The sequence below is a fragment of the Chenopodium quinoa genome, unplaced genomic scaffold (genome assembly GCF_001683475.1).
Source record: "Chenopodium quinoa cultivar QQ74 unplaced genomic scaffold, ASM168347v1, whole genome shotgun sequence".
Taxonomy (NCBI): domain Eukaryota; kingdom Viridiplantae; phylum Streptophyta; class Magnoliopsida; order Caryophyllales; family Amaranthaceae; genus Chenopodium; species Chenopodium quinoa.
In genome coordinates this window covers 9,936,915-9,952,986 of record NW_018743252.1, presented here as the reverse complement: position 1 = coordinate 9,952,986, position 16,072 = coordinate 9,936,915, and positions in this window count along the sequence as shown.

The following is a 16,072-nucleotide window of genomic DNA, read 5'->3' as shown; positions in this document are numbered from 1 at the left end:
GTTTCGGTGGTCGAGGGTTGGATGGGAGGTGGTTTTGGTGGTCAGGGGTTGGCTAGGAGGTGGTTTTGGTAGTCGGGAGTTGGTGGCTGGCCGGTTTCCGACAAGGTTAGGGTTTGTGGGGTGGTTGGGAATTTTTGGGAATATTTTTGTTTTTTTACTTTTATTTTTAAATTTTACAACAATGATACGTTGACACGTGGCTTAAAAAAATCTTTCAGCAAGTTACTGGTCATTGGGACTATTGTTGACAAACTATCCCCACAGTTAGGATTATTGAATAATAATTTTTTGTTGAGATTATTAAAAGTAAATCGTCCATAGTTAGAATTATTAAAGTGTATTTTTCCAGTTCTAAACCTCTCTTTTTAACTATTCAAAAGTTCGTTAACCAAGTCATATTTCTCATTCAAGTAAAACACGACTCATTATCTCATCCTCTCTACGTTCATGAAATATTTGTTCCATTAGCAATTTTAAGAAATTATATGACAAGTAAAATCAAATAATTTAATGACTTAATTTAAAACATAGTTATGTTGGATACTGGTATCAAGGAATTTATTTCTAAAGTGTGGCTTTGGAATTGTGTGTATATATATATATATATATATTAATTAATTAAAATTTTAGTATGTAAGTTTAAATTTCGGATTACGAATGGATCACACTTAGTAAAATAAAATGAAAAAAAAAAATACTACAAAAAATTCTTCGAGTTTTCATACTTTGAAAGCGTGTCAAAACTTCATTATCACAAAATTCATCGTCCATACTATTCCTCATCTTATTTTTTGTACTTATGTCATTGATGAAAACACTCGTTCCACACATGAAGTCGTGATCGGAAGAATCAATTCTATAACCAATGCTTATTAATTTATTATTAAGAAATACTGACTTTTACTACCACTAAAAATCATCTTTGATTTTTGTTACCTATCAGAAATTTTATTTTATTTTAGGTAAAATTGGTATAAACAACCTTTTTTGTCTAATTTTTTTTTTAAAGTACCACCTTTTAAGTACCTAAATTTTTTTTATTGCACCACCCTATTTCAAATCTAACAGATTGCATCTCAACCATCCACTTCCAAATCATCAACCATAGCAAAACCTTCCCTTCCATCTCAATTATCAACCATCACTTCAATTACCTCAATTTAGGGTTTGAGAATAAATAAATACTATAATATAATTTTTGTAGCAAAATTAGGTTTGATTTTTGTAGAGTTTTACTCAATTTAGTCATGCATTTTTATAGAGGGAAGGGTCAAATGTTTTTGGGGGTGAAAAAAAAATACATGATTAGGAGCGAAAGGCAACAGTTGTGGGCCTCTTTGACGTCTTAGTTAAATTTTTCGTCAAAATTTGAAATAGGGGTTTTGCAATAAAGAATTTTGGTACTTAAAGGATGGTTTAATAAATAAAAAAAAAACATAAAAGGTGTTTTTTTTTCAAAAAAGTTGGAAAAAGGTGGTTTATACCAATTTTGCCTTTATTTTACTACCACAAAATATATATAAAAAAAAAAGGATTTTGTTACCACTTAATTATTGTATCTGTTAGGGTTCCGTTATTTGTCAATTATTAAATTTTTTTTCCTCAATTTGCATGCCAAAACATGTTCCGTTTAGGTTTTAGGGATCATTATGGATCTTAAGTATACAAATTGAGCTCGAAATTGCCAAAAAAGTAACAAATATGCTTCGTTTTATTGTGTGTCAAAAAATCTATTGATGCAAATATTCTTTTTCCTCGAAAATTACTCGTGTAAGGTTATAAGGGTCATTTCATATTATTTGCAACTATATTGCTAAAAATGGATACAATACATTATTTGCATCCAATGTCTTCTTTCCTATTTAGGTTGTCATTTTTATCTATCTCTTTCTTTACGTGCATCCATATTTTTCTCGATCTCTATTTTTATACTCCCAAACAAATTACAAATGATATGAAACAGATATAAGATTTGAAATAGCTTTGTATTTAAATGAATGCAATAATGACAAGAAGTTTTGTGGGAAATGATTTCTTGTTTATCTCAATTGCCCCACCATTCTTTGTGGAAATATCCAATGACACAGGCTTAAAAATAGCCTCATTTCATTAAACAATGAAATCATCAACTGAATTCATATAAGAGTGATTTCTAAAGGCAGCTTATGTCATTGATTTATTGTTATCTTTTCTTTTGGTAAATTAGTAGAAAAGTTAGGTTAATGGTACTCATAAGGAGCTAACTAATATATGTTAGAGTTATAACATACCATAGGAGAAAGTACAACCCTAAGTGAAAAACAAAAGGGAGAGGTTCAAATAAAAAGGTTTTTTGCGTTATTGAGGATATATTCTGTGATATATTTTGTGGGAATATTTGGTAATTATTTGGGGTTATCTTTTATATTCTTTTCTAATCTCTAATGACCAATGTTATGGTAATTCTAGGTATAACTTTACCTATATATTGCAATCAATTCATTAATGATAAACAAGCCCTAAATTCATACAAAATCCACATAACTACATACACCTACACAGCATTACTACAAAAAGGGCCAAAGAGACCCGTCCAAAAAGGCCAAAGAGACTGCCTTAGAGGCGGTCTCTTTGGCAAAGAGACTGCTTTGTTAGAGGCGGTCTCTAGAATGGAAAAACTGAGACCACATATCTAAGATAGGCAGTCTCATTTTTTTGAAAACCAAGACCGCTAATCTTAGATAGACAGTCTCTTTTTTTTCAAAAAACTGAGACCGCCTATTTAAGATAGGCAATCTCTTCTTTCAGAAAGCTGAGACCATTATTTAACTTAACAGGTCTCTTTAGTTTCATTTTTTTAAAAAAATACAACTTATTTAATTTGCTTTTTAGTTTTTTCATATTATTACATGCTTTTTTATTATATGCGTTGAGTCGTTGAGAGATGATTGATAATTGAAAATTGGCTTCAAAATTAAAGGAAAATAACATCGCTGAGATCCAACACTCTGATTTAAGTCGTTTTTACAAAATCTTCATTGTTTCAACTTATAATAAATCCTAACCCGTTATGTGATTAATCGGTCTCTTATTTCGGGTCTCTTTGAGCATTTTTGTAGTAGTGCAGGGTGGGTTAGCACTAGTACTAGAACATATACTACCTCTGATAATAGTCATCTGCAATTTTAGGGTATTATTTGTGAGAAATAAAAAATTCCAAAATTGCAGATAACCATTAACGGAGTTAGTATAAAGGATTAGCTGCCAAGGTCTGCAGGATATCATGCCCTCCAGGCACCAGTTCAACTTCGTGTGCTAGATATTGGGCTTGCACCACCTGCTCTCTGGATAGACACTGAAGCTACCTCTCTAGATTCCCTTGTAGAAATTTTAATCCCTACATATGTGGTACATGTTAAAATATTTGTCTTTGAGTTTCTATACACCGACTATTCCATGCACAATGCTGGAATTAGAATTAATAACATCATTCAACTACTTAAAGTTAGCCCAAGCTAAAGCTATAAGTAAGGCCAATAGTTAAGCAAAATTAGGATCAAAGGCTTTGGATTTCACCATAAATCCCCTTTGGCACTCTTTAGAAGAAGTGAAGCATATACCACCAATACCAACCTCAAGAGTGGACTGGTTTAAGGAAGCATCTACTAAGATATTAAATTGAGAGGTAAAGAAGGATTTTGTGAGTTTTGAAGTTGGATTTAGAGAAGAAATTAACACAAGGCTAGGCATATAGGAATTCTAAAGAGACCCACTCTATGGACTTGATAGTTTTATCGAGTGGACTGTTATTGGTCTAGGAAAAAATCCAAGCATTCCTCCTATTCTAGATGGACCAACAAGCAAAAGACAAGATGATGGGTCAGGGGATGGAATCAAGGGAGAAGGAAAGTTGTAGTTTATAAGGGAGAGGGATATATATCAAGGGCCAAATTAGGAAGGGGGAGAAGGTTTCACATCACCTCAGCTGCTCTGGGCAATCTCTTAGAACATGTAGGGGGCTTCATTCAATGTTTCGCATAAAAGACAAGTAGGATAGAGCTGAATTCCATTCTTGGAGAGATTTTTTGGTAGGGACAACATTGTGCGTGACATGCTAAAAGAAGATTTTGATTTTTAGAGGCCTAGAAGAGGACCAGATGTAATCCCAATTATGGAATGGATAGGGTAAGAAGACTGATTTTTATCCAAACAAGAATTCTTGTATAGGAAGGCAACATTGAAGGAGGATCTACTAGCATTAGCACATACCAGGTGATCTTTTGTATCAGGATAGATCCCACAACCTTAATAGCTTCAACAATAAACTCGGAGTGGGTCATAGAGACAACTAATAAATCTCAACAGCATAGTTTTCCCACCTACCTCACAAGTAGAGACTCATCACTAGGTTAATTGTAATGTCCCTTGAATTAGAGACCTGTGAACATTAACAAGACACTACAAGTCAAACTAGAAGTGAATATGGGAGTTTTCCCAAACAAATCAAGAAGTAGCAGAAGTAAACAAACTCCAGTCCTTTCCTTTATCTTGCCAAATGTAGGATCCCAATTTAAATTACTTAGGAAATTATTGTCTATTAGCCACATATTTCTCAAAGATAACTCTAGAAAGCTAAGTTATCAAAAGAGCGGACCTCCAGCACAGCTTAGCCATATCAATCTCATTTAAAATGACATTAGATTTCACACCGGATTAAGACCCGAAGCCACCCTCTATAGAAGCACATATTTTGTTCCAAGCAACCATAGAGAGCTTCTTAGACTTAGAAGAAGAGCCCAATTCCATGAAAATTCATTAAGAGAAGATCAGATGAACTTTGTTAGTTGAGACGAACACTACAAGAGGGGGTGAATTGTATGTGAGTTCCTAGTGTGTACTTTTGCGGAATATAAAAAAAGAATGTAAAGGAACTTGCAATTCACACAATATTTTACGAGAAAACCTTCCAAGCCCAACTAGAAGTAAAACTTTGAACCTTCTAAGGGATTTCCAAAACCTAACCAATTCACTATAATAGGGAAAACACACAAGTTACAACCTATTATACTCAAACCTTTACTCACAAGTTCTATACTGAACTTGCTACAAAGTAGGACCCTATCATACCTGTAGGGAATATTTCAAGCATCCCACACTTGAGTTCCACTATGATCATACACTTAAGCATGGTGGCGTCCAAAGGGAAGGAAACTAGAGTAAAAGAGTCGCCAATAAGTTTTAGGAACTTGTAAACCGCTCATAGGGTGAAGGTTACACCCCTTCATGATCCATGAGATCGCTAACTCCATAATGGTCTTGAACCATGACTGGATATTCGAGGATGAAGGTATAAATCCAACCTGAAAGAGATTGAACCTGCCCTAAAAACAGGTCTCTACTTTATTCTTATCATATTCATGTGCGCTTTCTGACTAATATACAATCAATAGGTTAACCCTAAACCTGTTTAATCTATGTTGGTTGAAGATTAATGCACAAACAAATCTATTATTGGCGATCTCTTGAATTATAATCATATATCCCTAAACAAGATTATTAATTATCTTATTAAGCGTGATTACAAGTACAATTCCCTTTGAACATGCATAAAATGTGTGATCAAACAATAACAATGATAATGTATTACACAACATAAAAACAATTATCAACACAATAATAAAGCATAATAATGTTAGCAAGAACCTAGGCATGATACTAACAAGATTAATAACAGATCCTAGCATGTCGCTAAGAATTAAAGATCAAAGCTTTATCCCTAACATGATACTAACATGATAGTAGAAATAGGAAGTAACCTAAACATGATACTAGAAATATACATGATATTAGAAATCTTAGCTAATACTCTAAACATGATACTAGAAATCATAAACATATCCTAATATGATACTAGGAATTAAAATAATTAAAGCATGATTTCTATAACAAAAAAAATAATTAAATTAATTACTTACTTGGATGCCTCGTATCTCTTTCTAATAACAAAATACATGCGTTAGTAACTTCAATGATGATAAATAAAAAATTAATTTAAATAATTGAAATAGTTTGGGACTAAAACCTCGAAAATTATCAACCTTTCACGTCTAGGGAGAAAGCAACTTCGAACTTGGCAAGGTGTGTCTAGAACTTGTGAATGAGGAATATTGTATTTTGAAAAGAACTAGGCTTAGAAAAATAGAGAGAGTATAAGCTTTATCTCAGAGAGAGAACATAGATGATTGGTGATTGTTGATGATTGAAAAAGGGGTGATATGACCTCTATTTATACGGACAAAAGAGGGTCGAAGGAATAGAAAAGAATCCGAATTCGAATCAACATAAAACTCGTCAGTCAGCAGTTTTTGCAGATATTGTTTTTATCACATATCTTCCTCCAAAAGTCAAAATAAGTCATCTAACATGTAGTTGGAATGCTCTTGAATTCTACTTTCCAAACCAATTAGAATCAAATTAAAATATTTAATAGATAAAAATATATGGCCGAAATAGTGGGACGGTGTCAGTTTTGGATAGAGTTTCGTATTTCTTTCATATCTTTTTCGTTATAGCTCGGAATCAATATTATAATATATCATTGAAAAGATAATTTCAAGACATATCCAACCATATAATTTTTGGATAAAAATTATGAGGCACGAAAATAATATTTGACTATCTTTGAACATCTTTAAATTCGAATAGAATTAGGACATAAAAAAGGAAAGTTTTAAAAAAGGATAGTTTTTATTCAGTTTCAAATTCTTTAATTTTATCTTTTCAAAAAGGATAATAAAAATATTTTAGAAAATCATAGAAGCTTCTAATTAAATTCTAATTAGTTTAGGAATAGGATTAAACCTTTGGACCCTCCACATGATCATTGGGTCGTAGGTAAAACCCGGTTTGTGCCCAGTTTAGTATTTTGGCCATAACTTCCTCATTATTCATCGAAATTTAGCTTATAATATATCGTTGGAAAGGTCTTTTAAAGCCCCATCCAACTGCACTATTATTGGACCCATATCATGGACCAAACTAAATTGGACTGGCTATTTTCATAAATAGAGTAATAAAAGGAATATTTTCGAAAACAGGATGAAGTATTTTTTATTAAAACAACCGCATCACAAGTTCACAGTTTCACTTTTTTTGATAATCAAATGACGTGAAAGATATTCATAACCGGGTTTGGTTTTTGGGGAGACACATTTGGGTGTCTAAAGAAGCCCCCACTTTGACTGAGTTTGGAGAAACGCATGTTTCGAAAATGAAAGTCTAAGTAGCGATAGGGACGGAGAATGATTCAGAGCGTTCGGCGACCCTAATCATTCTTGTAACGCCAATACCTGAAAACTAGCGTTAGTTAAATATATAGAAGAGTTAAGAAACGCGTATCTTGCACCGTGAAGCACACGCCACTAGGTAACCAATTTTCGTGCATGCTATTGTGATGACCTCCACAGTGCCTCGTAAACGCCATCGTTGAAGACCGCTGCTTGTAGCCATCTTCAATTATTTGTGACAACTCTTTACATCCTATGGAACGCCGTCGAAGACCATTCTTCTTGTAACGGTCCTCAGTTTTGTTGTGACAATCTTCCACATCCTAGGGAACATCGTCTATCATTGTTGCTACATCACGAGCTATTTTCAGTAATAAAGGTGACAACCTTCACAATCATAGCAAATGTCGTCGAAGACCGCCTCATCATGAACCGTTCTTCTCTAATCTAGGTGACAACCTCCATAATCTTTGCGAAAGCTATCGAAGATCGCCCATCTCGTGCCATCTTCTCGAATAAAATGATAACCCCCACAATCTTAGCGTAATCCGTTGAAGACTACCCATCTCGTGCCATCTTCTAAAATCAAGTGATAACTTCCACAATCTTAGCGAAAGCCATCCAAGATCGCCCATCTTGCGCCATCTTCTCAAATCAAATGACAACCTCCACAATCTTAGCGAAAGCCATCGAAGATCGAGCATCTTGTGCCATCTTCTCAAATCAAATGATAACTTCCACAATCTTAGCAAAAGTCATTGAAGACCGCTTCATCTCGAACTGCCCTTCTCAAATCAGAGTGAGAGACCCTTTAATCTTAGAGCCTCCTGTCGAAGGCTTCTTCATCTTGAGCCTTCAAAACTTGTTTTCCATCTTTGGAAAATTTATTTTAAGAGCCATATCTAGGATCATTAAATTATTCAAATTGGTTTGTAGAAATCTTCCATCTTAGGAGTTCTTTGTGATTATAAGTAATCACCAGTCATATGTTTTTAATCAATTTTCAAATCTGCTTATTCGATCATCATCAGGCCGATCATCAATCAAGTTGTAATTAGGCTGATTACTAATTAAAGGTGTAATTAAAATCTATTCATTTGATATGATCGTCATCAGGCCGATCCTCAATCAAGTTGTAATCTGGCCGATTACCAATCAAATGCTCAAAAAGAGGCTCAAATGGATTAGTCGCGGACTAACCAATCAAAGTTGTGAGACCATTGAAGTCTAACGCGGGTGAATCAGAGCCATCGCGCAATAGGAACACTGTCGCCTAACGACAGGTCTGTCACACTGCGTCAAGAAGCATCGCACTACGCCAAGGTGTATCAAGCTGCGTTGGGGTGCTTCGTGTTACGTTGTGCTTGAATCCAAGTCAGAGCTTTTTCTGCTCTCAAATTGCCTCTTTGTGTACCTACAGCTATGTTTTGGACTATAGAAATTTGCTCATGTTTTTCTTAGGGTTGACCTAAGGCTTTGTTCTATTCAACTCACTGTGATTGCTTTGACTCAATGTGATTGATTGACTTGAGGTTGACTTAATGTGTTTTGACAAATGTGTTAGTTTCGAATCAAGGTCGGTGATGATATGACTCGACGTACATGACCCGTGTGTGAATTGTATTGTGATGTGCTTGTCTCAAAATGCAGAAAAGCAAAAAATTTCCGTCATTTTTGTGGAGGGTATCGACTATAATTTCTCCCAAAAAAGAAAAATGCGAAAAACAATCAAAGTGAGTGTTTGTAGTGCATGTTGAATGAGCTTAGTCAAATGTATTTGTCGACCTTGTATCTCATAGTGTAAGGATTAACTCATCCTAGGCTATCTCAATTGTTGACTTGATGATGAAAGTATTTAGGTAACTTAGGCACGGAGGCTAAGTACTTCATACTTTGTGATGCGATGATGATTACAGGGATGAGTGATTTTGATATAACAAGGAATGCTTCAAACGTTGTGTTAAAATATCACGACAAAAGGTTCCTAAGGGAAGGATTATTTGTCTATGTATTTGTGATGTGTGTGAAAGTGACAATAAGTCTAAGCTGCAAAGGCTAAGTGTATGGAAAAATATTTGAGATGAGTCAAATGATGGTGACTCTTAGGCTAGGTAAGCTAATAATGTAGGGATCAAGCCCCCAAATCTATCTCTAAATTAATAGGGATGAGCATTGGAGATCCCTTGATATGATCATGCATGAATGTGAATGTATTTTTATTACAATCGCACCTCAATGTGAGGTTGCCTACGTATCCGTTAAGAATTAGGCCGAACGTAGCTCTAGCCAAACCTCGCACAAGTATGTGTACACCTCAAAGAAGGCTTTTGAGGATTTTAACGTGGTTAGGATAAAGGTTGAAGAAAAAGAGGATAAAGGATCAAGACCCTAGATAAGCCCCCAAGGTGTGCAACCTTGCTTTTGAATCTTTGTATTATTATGCTTGAGGTTTCTCACTTTTGAACTCTTTCTTTTTAATTTTTGCTCTCTCTTCTTTTCTTTATCATTTTATATTTTGATCAGTGTGGGCAATCCCGATCATGCGGTCTATCACTCACTTGGCATTCATGTTTCTCAGGCACGGTACCTAGCACTCGATAAGAGACTCAATTTGAGACGTGTTCATATTAAAGATATATTCATATCAAAGACATTAGAACACTTGCCCTTTTGCACACTTTTATCATTTTTGATTATTTTAATTTTTTTTAAATTACTCAAGCTTTTGTTATTTGAAAATTGCATAAATTGCGCACTATCCCATCCTAAGGTTAGGTAGATGTGGGTCTAAGAAAGAAAGGTATATCGTTAGACGAGACTCAAAGTGGTTTATCAAGAAAGGATTATGTATATTTGAAAGGTGAAAGGGAATAAGATATGGATACAAGGGGTGCCTCTAATCATAAGTATACCTTATGCTTAGTTCGACATGAATTTTTTTTTAATGCAATGCGATAATCATATGCAAGAAAATAAATGCTCATTTTATTAAAAGGAAAAGAAATATTCTACAAAATAAATCTAATGGGAAATAAAAGGTGCCTATGCTAGACTTAATGGGGATAGGAAAAAAAAGATAGAAAAAGAGGTCACGAAATCTTGTCGTTAAAGCTCGCCTCTTGTCTTGTGCTTTATCATCACTTGCTCTTCTTGCAGCTAGAGGTATGGGAAGCTTGTTATTATCGATTAAATATTGGATGGCCTCTTTTACCTTCCAACAACTCTCAGTAGTATGACCCCTACCTTAATGGTACTTGCAATGTGCATCTGGGTTCCAACTAGGCAATCTCTTCTCAGGTGCGGGATCTTGGATAGGTCCAATGGGAGTAATGAGTCCCTTGGTATGGAGTCGATCAAAGGTAGTATCATAGCTCATCCCAATAGGAGTGAACTCTTTCGTTAGTTGTTTTTTTAATCCTTGGTTTGTTATCTGACAGGGTAAAGTCGTATCCCCAAATCAAAAGTAATACATAAATCCCCTCACTAATGTAGATAGGGAAGTAGGGTCGAATCCACAGAGAAACGGATCTTTATATTCCTAATTAACTAATATGATCTAGATTATTAGGTAACCGATTATGTAAATTTGAATAATAAACTAACTATGGAGATCAAGAATAGGGAGAAAATAATATATAAAAGGATCTAAGGCATAGGTTCACCAATAAATAATATTCCAGGGTAAAATATAATAATCATTCATCAATGCATACATTAATCAGATTATAAAGGGCTTTCGCTACGTATTATAATCACACAATTAATTTACCGGTATTAAATCTCATCTTTCGAATCTCGACCTAACCATTTATAAATTAACCTGCCTATTAAAACTAGACCTAAACATCTATTCTCATCTGTCGAATCTCGAATCAATATTGTCTGACTCATGCATAAAAGATCAGGCCTAATCTAGTCATAGATCATTAAATCAATCAATAGGAAATTAATCTAGCATTGATAATTAACAACAACAAATTACCCCTTCATATTATTCATGGATCCCCATAAACCCTAGAAATAAAATTACTCACACATAATAGAAACTAAACTAATCAAAGCAATAAAGCAAGTCATGATGGAAGGAATAGAATAAATAACTAAGATTAAGAGAAGAGAAATAGTTACCAAACTAATTTGTATTAATGGAATTAATTAAGAACAAGAGTTGAGAGAAAAGTTAAGAGAGAGAAAAATCCTAAGTAGAGAGAGAAAGTCTAAGAAAGAAGGTCCTCAAAATTCCGTACAAAACTCGTATATAAATGTTTCCTAAAAAAAATTAAAACTAACTAATCAGGTCCTATAGAAACACGCGCCCGATCGGGCCCGCCTTTTTCTTCAGGATCCATCGGGGAAGCCGTGCCCGATCGAGCTAACACTCACCCGATCGGGCGCGCCTTCTTGCTGGTGCTCTCTTATGCGCGCCTGCCCGATCGGGCGCAAGCTTGCCCGATCGGGCCCGGTCTTCTTCTTCGAGGCTCGGATTTTGATTGGGCTCGATTCCTCGGCCCAATCTAAGTTTCCTCATCGGGTCTTGATTAAACGATCCAATAGCCTCAGTGTCTCATACCGAGCCCTTAATCATCGGCTCTCACCGATCTTGGGCTTCAAAAGTGGTCGTGTCCTTCTATCTTCCGTAGTTGATCCATAAAGCCCGGGAAAATGCTCCAAGAGTGCAATTTCCTGTAAAATACAACTAAAACTATGAAAACACTAGAAAACACAAATTAGTAATAAAAGTGGCTCGAAAGAGCCAAAAACACTACTAATAATGACCAAGGGACGGGGGTAAAATACTATATAAAATGGACATATCATTATCCATGGTTAAGACTTCATTGAGATCAATGTACTAACATTGTTGCTAGAGTGGGTGTTTTTAGAAGAAGAGGGATTGTCGTTCTTCATTCCTTTCCAGCCACTATTGTTGCTATTATTAGTAGCTTTTTGCTTTGCAAGGTCATCTTTAATTTCAATACCTATATTGTAGACGACCTTGAAAGGATTCAAATTATGTTGATATTTCAAATGATTTGAATACTTGTCTTGAAGGTTCTTGATGAACATCCTTACAAACTCCTTTTCAGTAGGGACTTCAACCATATAAGCAGAAGTTTCCCTCCCTTGTTAAAGAAAGAGGTGAACTCTTTGTTTTCTTTTTACTTTAGCATCTCAAGTTGTCTATGGTCTGTTTTAACCTGAATGTTGCACTTATATCTATCTATGAAAGTGTTTATTATTCCATCCCAAGTAGAGGTCTTTTCTTTATCAAGAGAAAAGAACCAATGTTGACAAACGATTTATTGAGATAGTGAGAACAAATAGTGAAAAATATTCCTATCAATTCCCTTAATGTTCATTATAGTTTCAAAAGCCCTTAGGTGAAAATAAGGATTGTCCGTTGGCTTGAACTTAGGGATATCATTGGCATTGAACTTCTGCGGAAGAAGTTCCTTGTCCACTAAGACCCCTTGTGAGCTAATGCCCTTGAACCTATAGTCATTGGAGAGCTTGCTCAAGCTTTCTTGCATTCGTTCCATTTGTTGTTGTTGTTTCACAGGGTCATTGATTTGAAGAGCCATAACCTTCATCATTTCAGTCATGTTAGCCATATCTTTCCTAAGTTAGTTGACTTCTTCCTGAGACGCCATTTTCTTCTTAGATTTTATCTTTTGTCAAATAGGTTTATCAAAAAGTAGTACTTGGACAAAAGTGTTGTCCTGGATTAATCGTCCTTCTCTCCTTTATCAAGTGCTGCGGAAAGGGAAGTCATGGATGTTTATTATTAATTATTTGATTCAAGCTCGATACAACATGCATAGATGGAGAAAGATCATGGAATAATGAGGGTTATGATATGTATAAAGAAAGCATGTGGAGAGTGGAAAGACGATGTAGATGGAGAGATGTGGAAGAATTTAGGAATAAAGTAGACCCCCAACTCAAATGAAGGAAATATGACTCATGCATGAACCTAAGACATGATCATGGTGTGAAAAGAGTATGTGCAAAAGTGTGTGAATACTTGTGAGTGTAAGTGATATGTTCAAGACTCGTGTTATGACCATGGGACTAAACTAAGTGACTAGACTCAAACAAAGACTAAGTTAAGACTTCACATATGTGCACTAAACTGGATAGGCTGTAGTACTTTAGTCATAACGTTTGATCCGTGACTCCAAATTAGACAAAACCAACGCCAAATGAAAGCTAAAACCCGAGGCTACAAATCCATAGGTTGTAGGACTCGTAATTCATTGTAGAACTCTGTATATGACCAAAACAAGATGACGTTTCTGCAGTATATGGGAATAAAAATCTGGGTTGACTCAAAGGAACTATGACTCGATTTTAGACATATTTATTAGCTCAAATTAATTAATTAAGCAAAGTCCTTTAGTTCTTGGTTATTTCATTTAAGCATATTCATTATCACAAGTCAAACTAAACGGTTAGTTTAATCACATGTAAGTATGCACAAGCAAATAATGCACAAGTAGTCAAATAGTCACAATATGATGCAATGAGTTTGCAACCTAACCATGGCTCTAGTTCTCTAAAGCTCAAGGATAAGGGTTAGTCGAAGAGGGTCCATGGTTATGAGTCCGGATGCACCGCGCATAATCCTTAACTTTGGAAGGGTTGGCGTGAGTTGATGGGACCGTGCGAGTTAAATTCGCTCCATGGTTTGGTGAATTCACAAACTCGGATGTACCCTTTGTTACCAGGAGCGTTCAATTGGGTAGATGGAGTGTGAATTCCCAGAGGGTTATGGCCATATGTAGAACACATATGGGTTTAGAAAAAGGGATATTTCCCAATTTTCCTACGTGTAAAAAGCCTATGTTTTTCACGCATTACAGATGGTGTATCCAATACGGACCTTTTTATGCTTATGCCAATAATATTAATCAAAATTACGCACATGAATACTTAGAAATTTTCCAATCTCATCCACTCATTCTAAATTATTGCCAAAATAACTTTAGGAATTAAAATAGAAATCCTCCCCAGTGGAGTCGCCAAAAAACTATAGAGAATATTTCAAGCATCCCACACTTGAGCCCACTATGATCATACACTTAAGCATGGTGGCGTCCAAAGGGAAGAAAGCTAGAGTAAAAGAGTTTCTAACAAGTTTTAGGAACTTGTAAACCGTTCATAGGGTGAAGGTTACACCCCTTCACGATCCATGAGATCGCTAACTCCATAATGGTCTGGAACCATGACTAAATATTCAAAGATGAAGTCAAAAATCCAACCTAAAAGAGATTGAACCTGCCTTAAAAACAAGGTTATGCCATGGAGTATTTTCTACAGCTTTTGATGGTGCACGGTTCAGTGTTAGTGCCGTAATTAGAAGTACGTGTCCCCAGAAAGAGATAGGAAGATCAATAAGACCCATTGTTGATCGTACCATGTCTAACAAGGTCCGATTTATTCTTTCAGATACTCCATTCCATTGTGGAGTTCCTGGAGGTGTCAATTCTGAAAGTATACCCTTTTCTTTCAGATGGTCATCAAATTCTTGGCTCAAGTATTCACCACCTCGATCCGATCGAAGGGCTTTGATTTTCTTGCCAAGCTGATTTTCAACTTCACTCTGAAATTCTTTGAACTTTTCAAACGATTCATATTTATGCGACATTAGGTAGACATAACCATATCTACTATAGTCATATGTAAAGGTGATAAAATACCAGTGTCCATTTCTTGTGGTGGAGCTCATTGGTCCACATACATCAGTGTGTATTAGACCTAATAAGTCTCCTGCCCTTTCTCCCAACTTGGAGAATGGCTGTTTAATCATCTTGTCTAATAAACATCCCCCGCAATTCTCAAACGATTCTAAATTGAAAAAGTCAAGAACACCTTCCTGTAGAAGTCTCTTGATGCGTTTGATGTTAATGTGGCTAAGACGACAATGCTACAAGTTAGTTTGGTTTGACTCCATGGTCTTAGCTCTTTTGTCAGTATTATTCACATTATAAACTTGTTTGTCTAAATCAAGTACATAAAGACCATTTTCAGAATGCGCAATACCAAATAAAACATTATCGAGATAAAACGAACATTCATTGTCTTTTACTCGAAATTATAAACCCTTGGCGTCCAACGCCGAAATTGAAATGATGTTTTTGGTAATGTTAGGAACATAATAAACATTATCTAGTTCCAAAACTAGCCCGGTGGGCAAAGACAAACTGAGAGTTCCTACGGATACGACACTAATTCTGGCTCCATTGCCGACCCGGAGTTAACCTCTCCCTTCTCTAGCCTTCTAGTGTTCCTTAGTCCCTGAGAAGTGGAACAAAGGTGTGAGCCACATCCGATATCTAATACCCATGATGCTAAGCTAGTGAAGTTAAAGTCTATAACAAATATACCTGATTTAGAAGTAACGGTTCCGTTCTTCTTATCTTCCTTGAACTTGAGGCAATCTCTCTTCCAATGTCTCTTCTTCTTACAATAGAAACATTCAGAATCAGATTTAGAAGACACTACCTTCTTGTCTTTTTTATTCTTGGTAGCTTTAGACTTAAGCGGAAAGGTTTTCTTTTTACCCTTCCCCTTAAAGCCTTTCTTCTTCTTGCCTGAGAATTTAAACGGCTTGCCCTTTTTAATCATGAGCATATCATGTTTCCCCTCATCCTTGAGCGTTTGCTCTGCTTGCTTCAACATACCATGAAGCTCGGTGAGGGTTTTCTCCATGCTGTGCATGTTATAGTTCAAGATCATAGCCTTTGTGCAGCGAGTGGAGAATGATGTCAATTGCCATCTCGGTTGAATACCCCGCATCAAGCCTT